An 18,806-nucleotide genomic window follows, 5' to 3' on the forward strand; every position below is an offset into this window, starting at 1 on the left:
ACAAGCAGAGGTTGATCTCAGAGGAATGAAGCGTACAAGCACAAGATGATACCAGTGGCCCACAAGAGCGTAAACACACATCACAAAGTATCAATTACTGATGACTAAGGTAAAGCAACTTTGAGAAAAGAAGACATAAGAAAGAGGACAAAGAACATACAGCCAACATAGATAAAATGTCCCCTGTATAGTGAAAATGCAAAGAAGATAACAAAAGGAATAAAAGATAGTTGCAGCCCCCACAAGAAAAAGGAAAAGCAAAGAAGGAAGAATAGCACCAACATTGTCTGCCCCAGTTAAAGACATGAGAGCTGATCAAAGCCATTGTGCATCCGCAGCAGGTTGCTCCTACCTACAGCAGAAAAAAAGTACTGCTTTTTGATTTGCCACTTGCCTCATGCTGCCACTGCAGACTCAACAGTTGTATGTACACCATTGACTCTTACAAAGTAATTGGGTTAAGTAGATTAAAATTTCAGAGAGCACTCTGTGTGTGTGTGTGTGTGTGTGTGTTGAGATATTGCACCTCTAACTAGATGACCGGGTGAATTAAAGCAGTATGCAGTGGATGGATCTATTCATCGTCCAGTAGACAGGAGATTGATGGGTTTAATGACAAATTCTAGAAGTACTGAGAGGAAAGAGGATGTACAACGGTTCAGAAAGGCCCTTGGATTTGCCACAAAATCTTCCCCTCGCTCTAAAACTGGGCCATGGGATGTAAATTTTGGATTTGCACAGTCAGAACAAGAGAGTCTTGTTGTTGATGCACAAGACAGAAGGAGTCTCGTTCCTCCCAGAGCAAAGTTGATTCAGCTGAGTGAAAAAAACCCCCAAAGCAGAAGAGAATCTATTACACTATTGCAGTGTAAAGCTATACTGCACTTACAATTACGGAACAACATGCACTAAAATAGCAAAGCTTGATTCAAAACTGCTTTTTGTCTTACAGTCTTAGATGCTCAGTGTGGATATCTGAATATACCTAGTACAGGTAACAGTATTGGACATGCAAAATGTGCTTTCCCACTGCATGTTTCAAATGATAATTCTCATAAAGACAAGCTGGTGAATAGCCAATACATTTCTTACTGGTTAATGAATAGCGAAAGAGAGCTGTAGAGTAGCCTGAGCATTAGTCTTTTTCTGAACAGTTGCTAAAGACCAGGTGTTAGCTGTCAAAGCTAGACTGTTTGTAACTGTAACTTCACCCAAACAAAATCACAAAATCACAGAATGGTTGAGGTTGGAAGGGACCTGTGGAGGTCATCTGGTACAACCCCCCTGCTCAAGCAGGGCCACCTAGAGCCAGTTGCCCAGGACCATGTCCAGACGGCTTTTGAATATCTCCAGGGTCTGGAGACTCCACAGCCTCCCTGGGCAACCTGTGCCAGTGCTCAGCCACCCTCACAGTAAGCAAGTGTTTCCTAACGTTCAGAGGGCACCTCCTGTGTTTCAGTCTGTGCCCATTGCCTCTGCTTCTGTTGCCGGGCACCACTGAAAAGAGCCTGCCGCCGTCCGCTTTGCACCCTCCCTTGAGGTATTTATATGTATTGATAAGATCCCCTTGAGCCTTCTCTTCTCTAGGCTGAACAGTCCCAGGTCTCTCCACCTTTCCTCATAGGAGAGATGCTCCAGTCCCTTCATCATCTTCATGGTCCTTCGATGGACTCTCTCCAGTATGTTCATGTCTCTCTTGTGTTGAGGAGCCTGGAAGTGGACACAGTACTGAACTTTATGAAACTTTATGAAGTTTATATGAATTTATAAACTTTATGAATCATACTTTCAGAGGGTAGCATTTAGTGCTAAGCTTTTGACTTACCTGCCAGGCTCTTTCCTTTAAAATATACCATTATCAATACCATCCTGTACATGGAGATGAAATCTACAACACAAGATATAAGACACTGACAGAAATTACCATGATGGCTAGGATCTCAGCTGGACTGCCATGAAGGCCACAGTCAGAAGTGAGCTTTAGAAGGACTTGTGGCAGAGAGGTGGCACTAGAGAGAAACAGTTGTGTGATAGGGGTCAGAAGTATTTGCCTGCAGGGCTAATGCAGACAGAACATCCATGCACTGCGTGGGCTTGTTGAAAAGCAGCTTTTCACACAAAAATGTAATATTTCTTTTGTGATTGAAAACTAATCATAGCAACTGACCACCATCCACCAACCTAATTATATGTACTCCCTTTGTGGAGTGAGGAACTTTTTGTCATGAGCCCAACCAACCATTGACTTGGATTGAGAAAGAACTTGTTTTCAACAGCATCTTGTGTTAGTGGGATAGACAGAGAGGAAGGCCAGAGTACCAGATCTCTGGGTGCAAAAGACCAGGTAGATGGATAGTAAATGACCGGAGTCATGGCACAACCCTTTCCCCTATTTATTTGATAATAAATTTATTTCTTCTGTTGTAGAGTCATCTGTAGCGTGTTGAAGCTTATTGTTCTCATTTGCACCACCTGAGCAATACTGACAGTATACAACTCTCTCCTTCCACCTCTGATACACCCAGGCAGAGTAAAAGCCCAATGAAGCTGAAAACTGGGAAAGCAACGTATAAATTAATAAGGACAAAAGGTATGACATAATTTAGAAAACACAGAAACTTCACAGAAAATATGTGTATAGAAGAGGAGACTGGTGAACATTTGGTTAGAAAGATGTGAGCTGCGGCTATGCTTTGACCGTTGTTTTTGTGCTCTCAGTGCTAACCATCTGTAAGTCTACCGGCAGCATAATTATGCCTGTTTCACAGTGTACATAAATTAGTCTTGGCTCCTCTGGTTTTGCAACCAGGCAGGCAGCCATCTGACTTTTTAATTAAGGATTTCACTGAGATTGATAATAAAGTTCCAATATGTTTCCATATTTAAATGAAAGTGCATCAGCAGTATAAAATTTTCAAAGGGAAAACATCCACAGAGATTTATCAGTCACCTATGAAGTATAGCTGATGTGAAGCATGACATCAGCTATGAAAGAATTCCAAGCTGTCTGATTTTCCTGCACAGAACTCCATTCTGCAGTGGAAATCCTCTAAGGGAATCAAGTCCATTTTTTTCACTCATTTTATTTTAGTTTTCATGAACCTGAGACTTTGTATTGGACTTCTGAACATTTAAAGATGCTGATATCCTGCATCATTTTCAGAACTTCCTGTGTGCTTGTGCTCAGCATCTAGTTACATCTTCAGATATTTAAATGCTTAAAAAAAGTATCACTCTCCCTTATGTTTATAGTAAAAGCTCTATTCGTCTCACCAAAATTATTTTTCAATATTCTAATTAAAAATATATGTCTGTTTAAATTTGTGCTTACACTTTAGCTCAATCTGGGAATTCATGCATGAAACTAAGTCACTGTCAAGCATTCTTAAAACTTTTCCAAGTGTGTCCCAGTACAGGTCTATAATATTTTAGATCAATCCATTAAACTTCTTCAGTTTCCTTCCCACAAATCTTGAGATTCAGTCTGAACATTCTTAAAGTGCTAGTGAAGTGTCAAAGGCTCCTGAGACATGTTATTTTGTACCTTATAGATGTGAACATGTAGTCAGATTACTTTGTGCTAACTGTGCTGGGGTGATTTCTGTGGGGCTGAAGGTAGTTTCTCACACTTTATCAGCTGTGATGAGACACATAATTACATGCCTGTGATCTGTAAAGCAAATTCTCCCTCTTTATCAGTGTTTGACAGTGGACGCTTAACAACCTGGTTAATCAAAACCAGATTATACTGCTAGAATTAATGAGGCATTGAAAGGGTTTAATAACTAATGGAAGCTTTTTAAAGCCTGTTTCAAAGGGATTACTTAGTTTAATATTTGCTCGTAAGTAGTAGAGAAATGTTTGGCATGGAAGTCGTAGTTATTCAGTCAAATGAATTTCCCTGGGTCAACTCAACCCTGATATCTCATCATTGAAAACCTTAGATCTAGTTCATGTTCTTTCGATAGACAAAAAACCTCTTTCTTCTTTCCCATTGTATTAGTTCAGGATTCAGTGTAGAGGATTCAAGGACAGCTGGCAAAAATGACCCTTTAAATCAGCTTGGGACTGAAGTAGAAGAGACTTTATTATTGAGAATAGGCTGGATATAATATCTGAATCACAAGATTAAAGCAAATTACTACACGTAGTTAGAGACAGAGAAGTCTGCCTTTTATATGAGGTACTGAATTAGTTTCAGCACCTGCTAGGTCTTGAGATATGAGACCTTAAATTTATCATTGAGCCCTTGAATCAGGAAAAAAACATGTACTTTGGTCAGACAGACTGAGATTCCAGGTTTCCCTCCTTGGCTGTAAAGGCTGTGTGGTATTCTTTGACCTGGAGCTTGTCTCAGATTGGCAAAGAGGATCCAAAATATTGTCCAGTCTCTCCAAGGAATGAACACCTCTGTATGAACACAAGTATAAATGTTCTCCCCACTGCCTGTGCTGCAAAATGGTCTCACAGCTTCTGTACTGCCTTGTGCATACTGGGGCATGACAATGGGTCTTTTCAGGTGGTTCTAGGAATCTATTGCCTGACATTGCGAAGAAGGGCACAGCAAAAGGAGACAAGCAGGAGACCCACTTCAAAAGTACCGTCCAGTTCTGAACTAAAACAGACTCCACCAGTCCATTTCCAGGCTACTGTTGCTTGTGAATGTGGTGCTGTTTTGTATCTTTCATGCTGATTTCAGAGTTCTTGTTTTACATTCAGAGGAACTTGCCATTTGCTTTGCCAAAGGAATTTGAGTAAACAGCTTGATGTGCAAAGTAACTCTTAAATTCTGCATGTAGCATGGTTTAGTGTCAGGATCAAAGTCACTTAAGGTAAAATGCCTTTGCAATAAGAAATCCCCAGCACTCAGATCCACAGGTCCTTTGCTCCAGGACCCCATACATCATACCCTGCAGTTTCCCAGAAAGGTCTGAGCTTTACTGTTTTATCTAGTCTCTACTAGCTTCCTGAGGAGGCCTGGAAACTTCCTACACATAGCTCAGCTTCATTGATATTGAAATTATTGGTGAACCAAGAGTCAAAAGTGGGAAAAGATATCCTCATCTTATGGGTGAGCACATGAAGAATCATACATAAAGTGACATACCTCAGTCACTTGATCCAACAGTGACAGAGCTGAGGATATAATTCAGAAGCCCATCACTTGAGGACAGGTGGCATGAATACACTGATAAATTTCTTATGCCATTGCCCACAGCAGTACGCGTAAGGAAGGCCAGATGAAGCAAAATCAGAAGTCCATTTAGCCCAAGACATGGTTCAATACCAAGCAGGACATTTCATCAGCCAGCAAAATGCAGCGAATGGCAACATACCCTTCACTCTGGAGGGCTGTGCGTGACTGCCCTCCATGCCTGCCAACCCTCTAGGGGAGGCAGGACTGAGACTGTGGTTCTCTTGCACACTCCAACCTAGCCCAGTCCCTTCCCCCACATTCTGGGGGAAGCAAAATTTGATTTTACATACCCTGCTGGGAAGTATTGATCCTATTCTGTGTAAGAAATGTTGAAAATAGTGATGCTTCCCTGATACAATCTCAGACAGTCAGCAACTGTAGGATATCCTGACCTAGGGGCTAACGTGCAATTATCTTTGATGGAGCACTCCTCTGTGAATCTGTGTGGTCATTATTTCACACTAACTATGCTTACAAACCTCCATTCTGTATCCTGTGGCTACAAGCTTCATGCTTTAATTATGCATCTTGTAAATATTGGCCTTTGTTTATTTTAAGCCTATCGACATTTCCTTGGGGATTCCTAGTTCCTTTGATTCTTCCTATTGTCTTTCTCAGAACCTTTTCTACTTCTATTACATCCAGGAATGACCAGGACAATATACAAGAAGTGTTTGCTCTGTGGTTTTACACAGCAGCATGTTATCTCTCACTTTCCTACAGATTCTTAATGGTCTCTTATCTTTTCAATACGGTCAAGCACTGAGCCCACATATTTATAAAACTACCTACAGGGAGCTCAAATTTTATTTCCTGAGTTTCAACAGCTAGACAAGAACCTGCCACTACGTACTGACAGATCAAGCTGGTTTAGGTAGAGTTATTTTCCCCTTTGTATTTAGAGACATTGAACTATTGTTTCATTCAATCGCCCAACCACTTGGGATTTTCAGAAATTTTTGTGCTCTTCTCAGGCAGTTTGAGATATGACTACCGCATATCATTTTATCACCTCAAAATTTATTTTAGTGAATACTATCATCTCATTAGTAATCTCTTTTTCTGGACCATTTGAGAAGATGTTGAGCAGCTCAACTTTGAGCACAGGTCTCCCTGGGGATCCACAGATAATCCTCCACTGTAAAAACTGACCATTTATTCCTACTCTGTTTCCTGTCTTTAAGAAATTCTTAATCCTTGAGGTGACCTTCCTTCTTATGCTGTGACAGCTTAGTTCCCTTCCTAATCTTTCAACCTTGTCAAAAGCTTGTTGAAAAACTGAGTGCATTATATTCAACTAGAACATCCTTTACCGCATGCTCACTAAAAATATTTCTATTTGAGTTGAAATATTGACAGTAAGACTTTCAAGTGACTGGTGATTTCAGTTACTTCCATTTTTAGTATCTGATCATCTGAGATGACTTCAGAGGGCAGTGATTCTTCACTTTTTCAATAAGTGCTGAGACCCTACCTTTAGTCATTCTCTTAGAGGAGTTTAAACTTGAACATATGGGATCATCGGTTTGTACTTAAAAACTTGGTTTGGCTATGTGGAAATACACAAACAGAAAGTAGAATACAGTGGCATTTCTGATTATGCTGAGGACAGAAGCCGGTCACAAAACAAAATGGTAAGGAATTTCAAAAACACATGTCTCCCAAAAAGCACTAAATAGACACTTCTTACTTCCCATCCAGCTTTTGTCAAATTAGATAAGTTAAATGCATAAGAGTTTTTTCCCATGCAGGCAGATAGGATGAAAAAAGATGCTACCACTTGCAGAGAAAGCAGAGGAGAGAGCTAGAATCCTCCCCCCTTCTGGACTGGAGTTGAGGAGGAGGCAGAACATGCTGAGATGCCAAAGGCACCAACGTGCAAAAATCCTTCAAACACTTTTGTCCATGTCACTTCCTGACAGTAAATTGCTGGGACCTTTGCAAGCAGGTGCCAGGCACCTGCCGTCTTCGCTTCCACAGCAATCTGCCTGTAAAATGTTTTTCAAAAATGTCTTTTTCAATTGGAAGATCATTCCAGCAGAAAAGTTCTCCAACAGCTAGCAGTGCAAATTTTTACTTTTACCTTTAGAAACCCATTTCCAAGTTCCTTTTTAAAATTTTTTTCAAAGGTAATGAACTCTTATTCTACACTAGAGCTGGAAAGAGCTGAACTTCTCTTGTTCCCTTTAGACTTGAAAGAACATATCAATTGCATGTCAACAGTCTTTAGTAGATCCACATTGTACATCATTTGCATGCCTTTGACTGTATGACAATTAACAAATTAGTATCTGCATATGATGTATCTTTCTGGGAAATGGTAAGAGGTCAGTGAGAAGCTTTACCATATTCATCATATTCATTGGCATTTTGGGGAGAAGCAATTACAGTGGCTCCACTAAATTTATTACTGCATGCTGTCAGAGGATTCAGACCTTGACAGTTTACCCTTGGATATTCTGATAGTGTAATATAGAAATATGGCGGACCATAAAAAATGAAACAGTTTTTTAGACCTTAGTCAAGAAATTCATTGTGAATTCCATTGTAAAGAATTTTGGAGTGAAGCATGACTTGGGAGTCTGAATATAGTCTGTCAAACGGCAGCAGCAAATTATCGTGGTTTAACCCCAGCCAGCAGCTAAGCACCATGCAGCTGCTCACCCTCCCCCATCCCAGTGGGATGGGGAGGAGGATCAGGAAAAAAAAAGTAAAACCTCTGGGTTGAGATAAGAGCAGTTTAATAACTAAAGTAAAAGTAAGTATAATACTAACCAATAAAAACATAATAATAATAATAATAATAATAGTAATGAAAAGGAATATAACAAAAAAAAGAGAGAGAAATAAAACCCAAGAAAAGACAAGTGATGAACAATGCAATTGCTCACCACCCGCTAACTGATGCCCGAGCCGCGATCTGCCCCTCCTGGCCAGCTCCCCCCAGTTTATATACTGGGCATGACGTTCCATGGTATGGAATACCCCTTTGGCTAGTTGGGGTCAGCTGCCCTGGCCATGCTCCCTCCCAGCTTCTTGCACACCTGCTTGCTGGCAGAGCATGGGAAACTGAAAAGTCCTTAACTTGGTGTAAGCACTGCTCAGCAACAACTAAAACATCAGCATGTTATCAACACTATTCTCACGCTAAATCCAAAACACAGCACTGTACCAGCTACTAAGAAGAAAATTAACTCTATCCCAGCTGAAACCAGGACACAGATACATCAATGAACCTGAGAACATCAGTCAGGAGAAAGAGTTGTGGTCTGAACACAAGACTTGCAAACAGGTGCTAATTCTTCTTCCACTAAATCCTTTTGAACTTGGGTAGTTTTTAGGGTCTCCTCCTTCATTCTGGCATTTCAAGACAAGAAATGCTGTGCAGTGAAGAATCCAACTGCATCTTCATGCATAGGTGTTGAATCCTTGGAAACAAGGTCTAACATGAATTCTTGCAGCACCTATGCATATAAATCCACTGATGCACTACTAACTGGTGCTAAGGGTGTATGTGTCAAACCCTGCACAAGTGGGACAAGAAGAAGAGAAGAGAAGAGAAGAGAAGAGAAGAGAAGAGAAGAGAAGAGAAGAGAAGAGAAGAGAAGAGAAGAGAAGAGAAGAGAAGAGAAGAGAAGAGAATATTTCAGTTGGAAGGGACCTACAACGATCATCTAGTCCAACTGCCTGACCACTTCAGGGCTGACCAAAGGATAAAGCATATTATTAAGGGCATTGTCCAAATGCCTCTTAAACACTGACAGGCTTGGGGCATCGACCACCTCTCTAGGAATCCTGTTCCAGTGTTTGACCACCCTCTCAGTACAGAAATACTTCCTAATGTCCAGTCTGAACCTCCCATGATGCAACTTTAAACCATTCCCATGCATCCTGTCGCTGGATGCAAGAGAGAAGAGATCAGCACCTCCCTCTCCACTTCTCCTCCTCAGGAAGCTGTAGAGAGCAATGAGGTCACCCCTCAGCCTCCTTTTCTCCAAACTAGACAAGCCCAAAGTCCTTAGCTGCTCCTCACAGGACATGCCTTCCAGCCCTTTCACCAGCTTTGTTGCCCTCCTCTAGATGCAAAAGAAGAGGACCTTCATTCCCTTTCACAGATTTGCTTAGAGTTTAATTGAGGACAGCAGCTTTACTCTGTGCCAGTTTAGAGAAACAGAGTCCAGCCTGGGGAAGAGACTTCAACCATTCTATGAGGTTGATGGGGCCCTGCCATCTTGGCCTGTGTTTGCTGTCATATCTCAAAAGTTGCACAATCCAACAGAAGCAATGCCAGCTAGTATCCCTCCTCCAGTCTTCACATGTAGTCTTTCCCATCCATGACTTGGTGACAAATGCATTTTTCTCCACCATGCTTCAAACAAGCAACACCTTAACGACCGGTACTGCTGTGGCTATCTGCTGTGTCAGTTCTATTGCCTTAGTCCTCGCATTGCCTATCAGGTGATTAATTTAATCCTTAATATGGCCTAGGAAGAAGAGGACTGATGACTTTTCTTTCTCCTACAGGACACTGTCTCCTTCTCCTGCCTTATCTTCCCAATCAGTAGTGCTGCTGGAGGCCCTGTTTCTGTCACCACCACGCTGTAGGCATCCTTAAGGCCTGTACAGGACGGCGCTGCTTGCAGAGCTCCAGGCATTGCACTGGAAGGCACCCATGCAGAACTGACTGCAGGATAGGAGCTCAGCCCTCTGCCTTACTGCTGCTCCAGCCTGATTTCTGGTGGTGTTTTCAGATTCAGACAATGTGGCCTTGCTAAAAGTTTTGTCCTCATTGCCCCTATTTCTTTTTTTTTTTTTTTGAAGCTTGACATATACCCTGCAGCTTCCAGAGATCACTTATACCTGCCTCTTTGTCATCAGGGACTTCTATAATCCTCACAGGGTTGATGGAGTTACCTGGTCATGGTCCTCACTCTCTTTGCTTCCTGTTTTAAAGTGGGAACATTTGGTTGTAAGGCAACAAAATTCCTGCCTGCAGTGGTGATTGATAGTAGAGAGCACTGCAGTACCCATAATATGGCTGTCTGACAAATTCAGTTTCCACTGGAAAGTTTTCCCAGTTTGCTTTTAGATAAAACGTAGCTTCTGAAACTGAAAAGCAGAAGGATTTGCATGGAATGAAAATTGTGTCAACAGTTTAATAGGCTGCTTCTGAAAATGTGGCTCTTCATTTATTTGCCCTCTAAGTCCATGTTTCTGGTACAAACACAGGTCTCTTCTGATTATGAGCTTGCTCCACTTTTTCCTAGTTGTAGGATTTTATGTTTCATTGGCATTTTTTATTAATTTGTTTTCTTTGGTATTTTTTGCTGTTTCTGGGGTGAAGCTCATGCTCTCTACGGATAGTGGTGAGTCTGGGATCAAGACAAGGTGTTGTATGAGTTAAGAGACAGTTTGACACCAAATGTGTCAGTAGAGTGCCAAAGCACAGAAAAGTAATGGTCCAGGAAGTGCTGGCTCCTGCCCTGGGGATCGCGTAATCTAAAGACTTGGTTACTTGGGAAAAGTGACTGCATGTAACCTGCAAATTGATGTCATCCTTGTTACTCCAAGCAAAATGTCATCTAGAGAGTTGAATACAGGCTATGCCTGAGACACATTGCTTGATAGTCAGCACAGAGTAGTTACTGAACTCACTGCATAAATTATTGGGAAGTAACTTTTTTTATAGGCAAGACAGGGAAAAAGAGATCTAAAAAATAAAATTCGGCCAGAATGTTACTTTCTTAAGAGGGTCAGCATCAATCCTTGCCCCATGTCCAGCTTCAGAGTAAATCATGGCTCTTTCAGAGAACAAATGAGTGTGGTTTATCATCTCATCTAAATTTGAGTGATGGACTGGGGTCCCCCATAGTCAATGGAAAGACAAAGGAACTTCCATAAAGTGTGTAGGGTGAGCAGGCTCCTAACCTAAACACTTTGATGGGAATATATGCCTAACTTCTTATGCAGACAAACCCAAATATTGTGTAAATGAATTTTTTCTGATATCTCTCCACCATCTTTCCCATCATATAAAGTTTGCTATGAAAATGTCTGGAGATCTCTGTGCTGCACCTTGTGGCCAAAGATAAAATAATTTTGAAGGAAACAAATTTTCCAAGATCTTGTTACAACTACAAAATGAACAGAAATGCATCAACTTTCTGCATCTCCTTCTGACATTTCCATGCTTAGCAAGGTGAGTTCTAATGCAGAAAAATTCTGATTATTCTTCTTCCCCATCCACTATCTTATAACCTCGCACCAGGAGGAAAGATGAGCCAATACTGGAACATGACCTAGAAAACATTTACTTGTATTTATTGGTCCAGCAAAGGAACGTTTTATAATCAACACAATGGTATTTCTCTGCATCCAGCCATTGTTCCTCTACATTTAAAAATACATTTCCAGGCTAACCTTCACTATGAGAACGTTGCTGTTTGAGACACAGACAAGTGGTTTAAGGGGCTGTAATATAAAAAGAAAGACTTCCATGCCCTGTTTGGTTCTATACTACCTTTGTTTTGGGATTGTGAATTTGAAGAACGGACTGTACTACATTGGAAGGACTGGATTTGGTCATCCTTGGGGGAAAAAATTGGCGGCATCTACAAGAGTGCAGAGAACAAAATTAAGGGAGAATGGAGGATCTTGCTAGAGATGATCCTGACAGCCTGGAGGACAGGTGGAGCAACCATAGGAAGCCCCCCTTTAGACATGCAGAGCGTGAGGATGCACAGAAAGGTTGAAGGTAAGTAGGAGGAGGGCACTTGTGGGGAGTTGGGTGTGTTAGCAACCTCCAGCTGGCTTATGCTGGACTTCATAAGTAGGATACAGTTTTGATCAAACATTCATGGCTTCTCACGAGCCTCCCACTGCAGTATCCATAGCATCACACTCCAGTGATGACAGCTAGCCTCCTGGTTTGGGGCTTGAATGAGTGTTCATATAGGAAAGCTGAAGAAGGTCTGCATCCTGGGCACTTGTCTGAAGACTTTTGGCTGGTAGTAATGGAGGGAGTCTGACAGTGGGTGCCTCATCCTGAGCTCTTCAGGCACTGGGAGTCAGCCTGGCGAGTGACACCAGAAGGCTGAAGGCAAGTGATCCACAGCATGTGGTACTCAGCCATTCTTAGCATCCCTTGCTCTTTGATAAGAAGGGAGGATTTGCACGACTTTTTGGTGAAATTAGCTCGTAGAAAACAAACCTTTGCTTGTTAAATGCATGACACATCAGTTGTTTGTACATGCATCTAATTAGCACAGGATTTGAAGACGTCTCTGGGGGGAGCCAGAGGGTAGGGGAGGCATCCCATTCTGCTTGTTTGTCACTTTTTCTTTGTCAAAACCATGTCATTTATGTTAAATGCCTTATTAGCCAGAGCCTGACTTTCTGACATGCAAAAATACATCCCTTTGAAACTAAGCTGTCCGGATTATGTAAGACCCAAGACACATTTTTTCCAGCCTTGCAATGGATTAGTCTCTGTTACCAGCTCAGTGAACACTGACATGTTTTTTGTTTGATAGCTCTGCATATTTAGCTGCTGAGCAAACTGAGATCCCTTTTTTTTTTGCCCTCTGGGTGCATTGCCAAGGTGCAGTCAAGCAGCAAAGCATTTCAGTCAGGTATTTTATAGAAGAATTTGAATTTGGTTATGTCTTTCATGTATTCAGCCCAATTCACCCTTGTTAGTTTAAAATCCTAAGCAGTCTTTAAATTGGACATGTGCAAGCACTCCATTTTAATTGAGGACCTATATTTTTCAAGTGTCTCTTCCTACCTCAGACAAATTTTACTTACATGAAAAGTACTCTCAACAATCAGCTCTTTGCATAGGCTGCAGCATATCCTAAAAGCTCTCCTGCAGAATTGCCACGCACAGTGCAGTCTCATGTCATGCCTATGCATGACCTATGCAAGGTTGCTTCACCAGCTTGTCCATCCTGTGTCCCCAAGTCTCAGTATCTTCTAAGATGGACTGAGACGTGCATTACCATAACTGGCAGTCTTACAGAAGTAAAAAATTTTGCAATCTTTTTTCTGCTGGGAAACTGTGAAGGGAGTTCACTGCCATCGACAGCAGCTATTGCAAGTCCCACTGATAGCTGCATTTGCACAGGAGCCAGAGGAGGAGTGGACAGAGGAGCCTGATCAGGAGTGTGGAAAAGGGCACTTCAAAACACCAGTCACCTTTGAGAACACAGGCCCACAGAGATGAAGGTCATCCAGGAAACTGAGAGGTGAATATGTGCTGTGGAAAACTCATCAAAAAGACCCAGACATGCTTGCAGAAGTTATTCATAGAGCTGTTGTAGTCAGAGGGGCCATTACATATAAAGGACAGGAGCTTTGCAAACAGGACATACAAGGAGATCCCCCGATCAGCATACCACTGGTAACATATCTTCCAGCAGCTTCCATCTGTGGATCTGTGGGTGCAGTCAGATAGCATTAATTTATCCTTAGACTCTCTAGAAGTAAGGCTGATTTACTTCACTCCTGTCCACACACTTGTTCCAGTGCAAAGTGGGGCAGAATATCACCATGATCGTGAGGCTTTGCTTCCCTGGAACAGGCTCAGAAGATGATGGGGAGTAAAAGAGCAAAAATCAGCAAGCCTGAAGGAGCTCAGGAGCAGTGTAGTTACGGCTGATACCACGTAGAGCAGGCACAGTTTTTGGGTGATGTGAAAGGCAGAGGTGACATTTCACCTAGTGATATCAGTAAAAATTTTCAATGACTCCAGTGATCCTCCAGCTCACTGCAAATACTGTGCTAGCTCCAGATGTCTGGTTAGCACCAAATTGCTGAGTAAATAAAAAGCCTCAAATTATAAAGGGAAATGAATGGAATATCAAGCACCGCAGAGATGAGGAATACCAAAAGTCATGGTTGCCCTCAGAAAATCAGCTCTTCTCTAGTGCACACACCTGGAAGTCTTTATTCAGTCTTTCTTGTCTTTATATAGAAAGAGAGAGAGAATGAATATATGTATAATTAAAAGATAGGGCTAAATTTGCACTGAAATGAACCATCATAACTGTAGGAATTCCTGACTTTTTATGTGCCTAAAATATCTTCTTTGAATAATACTTGCGTTAATCTTATTTTTATTTTTAATTTAATTCTGAAAAATGATTTAAACTCCAGCGATGCCTTGAAAGAAGTCACAGATAATTATATGCTCCTGCTTAATATTCAGAAGAAAGAGAAAAGAAGCTGTTAAAACTATCCACAGTCTGTGCCAGAACTCCAAATGTCTTCTCTGAAAACTAATTACATCTTGGCATATGGAGTCCTGGCAAAAGTGTTGCAATAAAAATAGAGGATGAGAAAAGAACTAATTCTCTCAATTTAAAAAATAATTCATAGAGCAAAACTCCTTGGTCTCCTGCTGCTTGCAAGCTGTTAATATAGAGCAGAGAGGAATGTTTCCTAATTTAGTATGGACTTTCTTCTAAGAACTGCCAATTCTTCAGATGCTGGGGGAGAGTTAGAGTAGCAGAGCTGTCCAGAATATCAGAATTATAATTGTTTTTGTCAGTCTCTGCTGCCTATCAGCAGAGACAGTGGCAAGTAATCCAATTAAAACAAGCATCTCTTATTTGGAGACTTGAACCCTAACAAGGAAATCCAGGCTGCAATGAAGAAAATGGGAGTTTGCCATCAGCTTCAGTGAAACCAGGATTAAAAGAATTGGCCTTGATTTTAGAAATCATCAATGGGCAAGAAGGACATTTGAAGTATATGCTTAACACTGAACTATTAATTAAGTCCCACTGACTTTAATATGGGACATTATGTTGGAAGTGTCACTGTCAGACACTTCAGGGACATTCATCTCATCTACCTTTAGATTTCTACCATGTAGATGTCTGTCTCTCTCCTAGTCACTCTTCACCCTTCTATATTCATGGAGAGAACTAAGCAGCTTAAAGATGTGAGTAATCTACTTTTGGTGTTTTTGACAAAGTGTGTATTTCTCCAGATTAACTAGAAAAGGACTCTCGGGCTGCATCTGTGCTATTAACGGTGTTGATTCTCCACACAGGTTTTGGAAATCGTTCCTGGTGTATTTTCTGCCTGGGGCCAACTAACATGTTCCCAAGTACTCCCCAGACACAGCCGAGGAGCTAACACAAGCCAGGGTCATTCCCCGTGGGCACTATGGATGCAGCTATTCTGTTTCACAGGGGAAAGAATTTGTTCATACAGAAGTGGGCAGCTGCCCTTTGTGTCAGATGTAGACATAACCTGAGACTTGGTCCGGCTAACAAGTTAGCTTTGGAGACGTCTGCATTCAGCCACATGAATGGCTTTTGTACATCTGAGAGTAGCTGAAATTGTTTTTTTCTTCCTCATATAAAAATTATTCTATGGCACAAATTTTCTATGATGTCAAGGGCAAACATGGCAATCAAGCAAATAGCAGCGTGCGTTGTAAAGCAAGATTGACAAGAAAGTACCGTCCGTCAGCAGCAACAGAACTGAATTTCCTTGCAATTTTGATGCAGTATTCATCCTCTCTGAGCCTGGCCTGGCAAGCAGGAGTCTAGAAAGTCTAGAAAACAACATATCGCAGCTACTGTGCAACCCTGGGTCTGCATTATCTAAAGCAAATGGGAACCTGATTGTGTGCTCAATGCATGTCTGTATGAGAACTTCCAATGTTTATCCTACTACATCTGGCTTTTATACAATAGCAATATGATTAGTATTTTGACATTCATATAGAAGGAAGGAGAGTTAAAACTAAATAGATACTGACCTGTCACATGGTGACAGCACATTCCTGAACATTTCTCAGGTATCATACACTTTGTGCCTTTTAGTGCGCAAGTATTTTTCTTCCAAGATTTATTTAGAAGAAAGGTAACTTGAAACCCTTGTGACTTTGGGTATGTGTTTGTGAAATTCAGTTTGACATAGAATAGAGATATATTAGTTTACCTAAGGCCATGGAGAAAGTCAGCTTCAGTCATGCCAATCCCAGATCAGTTTAAAAGAGTCTGATTTTTCTAGATTCTGAGTAGATATGATATAAAAAGGATAAGGAGAACATTTTGACCATCCAAACAACAATTTTATGGGAGATGTTTTCAGATCAGCCAAGAGATTGTAATCCCAGTGCCACTGAAATAAAAAATGACCAGACTTCAAATCACCAGGACTATTTAAGAATTTTAATTAGATTGCATGTTAATATTTTTCACCTATGTCACTTTTCACCAGGAGTCAGTTGGGATACTCCTGCATCTTTAAACTATTTTCATGATATATAATGAAAGTATATAATGCAAGTATGTTACTTTTCATTTTAAAGCAAAACAAAATGTACATTTCAGTAAACTGTTATTGACTGTGCTCTTGGTGGTTAGACAAAGCTCTGTTAATACTTGCTACCTTTGCTAGTTTAGGCTTTGATCTATTACACAGAATTATTACATGAGGTTCTGGATTCATTTAGACTAAAATGAGGGGTAGAGTCATACCTGTTATGCTTGAAATTAAGGAGGTGTGTACTTTATTTAGTTTAACATCTTCTGCATTAATGAGGATGTCATGATATCTAGGAACGCTACCCTGGGGAAAACACCAAGAAACTAGTCCCTTGTATTGATTACACACACACACACACAAAATTATTCAAATTTACTACAATTTTATCAAGATGATATTATTTCTACAGCTTCACCTTGTATTTCATTACCAAGGACAATTATAGCAAACAATCAAAACATTCTCATTTATGCTAATGTTTTCTTTTTATTTTGCTTTTCATTCAGCAAACAGGGTTGTACTAATCTTCCTCAGCAACAGGAACACTTCGGTCTATTAATAGAACTAGATGTTCAATGTTCAGCTATCAAATGATGTTAAGCATATTTCTTATTCCAGAATTAAACAGTAATAAAAAGGAATACAGGATAAAATTTAATAAAAAAATTAGATTTGCCCTAACAGAATGACTGAACATTATGAGATTTGTGAACATTGCATAAATACCTAGTGGTTTCTCCCATGTTTGCAAATAATAGATAATAGGGCACCAGTCAAAGTCAGAGAATGAAATGCATGCATTGTTAGATTCACAAGTCAATGAATTGAGTTTTAATGAGAGCTGCATATGGTCATTCAGGGAAAAGAAGGGTGGCCAGCGATGCTTCTGTAAGAGTTAGCAGCACAGACTGAGCATGGTTTGAGCTCTGAAAATCACACAGTGCAGTGAGAACCCTAGTCCCAGCCTCCACATGGGAAGCCCACAGGCATTGCTGAACCACTTGCTGGCAGTCTGTAAGCAGCTCCTTAAAGAGCTGACAGACAGCCATGGGCCCTCTAATCCAGCGGGTAAAAGTGCATCGAGCCCCAGTGACTATAAACTGAAACTACACTGCCAGGAATGGAAAAATGAAGCTAATGTTTAACTAAGAGGGCAATTAACCATCATCACTTCATGATAAATCAGATAAAGTCTTCATCATTTCAAGTCTTTAAACTATGGCTGAATGCCTTCCACTATAAAAATTATAGGTCAACTCTAAGTTAAGTTATGGTATGTGCTGCATCTTCTGATACGATATTAACAACAGAACGATTGACCCCTTCCTTATCTACACATTGAGATACTTGCTTCATTTTTTGAGGGAGATAATTTAAGGTTCCCTATAACCTGAATTTCATCCTTTGCCCTGCTATCCTACTTCCTACCAATGATTCCTCTTGAAGACCATCATGAACTTTACTGCCTGGCCGTGCAGAGAAGCCCCACTGCTCTTCTGCAGTCTGTTGCAGATGTCCCTTCCATGGGCAAAGCAGGAGAGGAAATCACTTCCATTTAAACAGGGAGAATTCAGTCTGTGGATGGAGTCAGGTCAGTCACGTTATGATTCTCTGAGAGCCATCGAGTCCTACTGGAGTTGTCTTGGATTATTTAATCTAAAGACCAAGAGAGAGATCTGGAGTGAAAAAGAAACGGGATCAGTACTGAGTGGCGTGATCACAGGCCAGGTCTATGTGTCACTTGTGAGTTAAAACTTAGACTGTCAGAAACTTAGACTGTCAGTGAAGCCCAAAGGCATCTCATCTCATTGAGAGCAAAATTAGGGTTGTTGTGCATGGTGTTCGGAAATAGCACAGTATGTAAATGCAATTAAACCAGCATCATTGATGTCTCTGAGAGACTATGCCAGCAGAATAAGCCTCGGCAAAGCTGCGGCTGGCTCTGAGGCCCCCCTTCCACTTCCCTTGTGGAGCAGCTACTCCCTAGGGAATGAGACGTGAACAGCCATAAAGACTACGGTCTTTTGCCCTTCATGGCTGATGTGGCTTTTAGGCTGCATCCCAGTGTGGCCCCACTGTCAAGACCTTTCTGTGCCCACCCACACACCACTGGATGAGCTTGGCATCTGGTTCCCAGCACTGTTGCAGGATCCACCAGAGCATGGGAATTAGAGCATTGAGGGCACATAGAGATCGTTTCAGTTCCTCAAGGTCAGAACAGCTATACCTAAATTTTTCTCAGATGTTTGCCTAATGTGCCTTTAAAAGCAGCATCTATTGCCATGTTCTTTCCTTGCTGTAGGTTAAGGCATCACCATTTGTT

The sequence above is a fragment of the Gymnogyps californianus genome, chromosome 2, assembly GCF_018139145.2.
Source record: "Gymnogyps californianus isolate 813 chromosome 2, ASM1813914v2, whole genome shotgun sequence".
NCBI lineage: Eukaryota > Metazoa > Chordata > Aves > Accipitriformes > Cathartidae > Gymnogyps > Gymnogyps californianus.